Genomic DNA, 658 nt, shown 5'->3' on the forward strand with positions numbered 1-658 from the left:
GAGTACTGCAGTATTGATAGTACCCACGGCCAAAAGGATGCAAATGGCAATTGTAAAAAAAAAAAAAAAAAAAGTAAATGCGCTGGAACCCAAACACAGCAAAATCGTTGTACTGGACTAACAAGAGTTTATGAAAAATAAACATTACTGCAAATAAAATCAAAGTGTAAATACCATGTGTGGAAATTTCGCAATTTTGCACCATAATTTGTGCTTGAACGTTTTGCCAACTTTGACTAAAGTGTGGACCACAGTATTCGGCACACAGTCAAGATACCAGCAACGTTCTAGTTAGAACAGGATGACTGGTAATTTGTCCATCACTGGTTTTGTTACATCAGCAATATTGGAATCCTAACACGCAGACTCCAGAGAAATACAACTTAATAGCGCCTACCTCCTCCAGACAAATTGTTTTCAGAGCAGTGATGAGCGCTGGGACTCTGAGAGACATAAAAGCTCTGAGCACAGCCAAAACTGAAGGTGAGGATACTGCTGCGTTGGTGAAATTCGAGTTAAACAACGCCCCACATTACCCCCCCCCCCCCCCAACCACACACACACACACACACACACAGATTAATCTTGCAGCTTCATTGTGTTCAGTGATGTTTGTGGAGTGTTTTGACAATAAATGACTGCTGCTTTCTTGGTGCAC

This window comes from Syngnathoides biaculeatus, chromosome 11, assembly GCF_019802595.1.
Source record: "Syngnathoides biaculeatus isolate LvHL_M chromosome 11, ASM1980259v1, whole genome shotgun sequence".
Taxonomy (NCBI): Eukaryota; Metazoa; Chordata; class Actinopteri; order Syngnathiformes; family Syngnathidae; genus Syngnathoides; species Syngnathoides biaculeatus.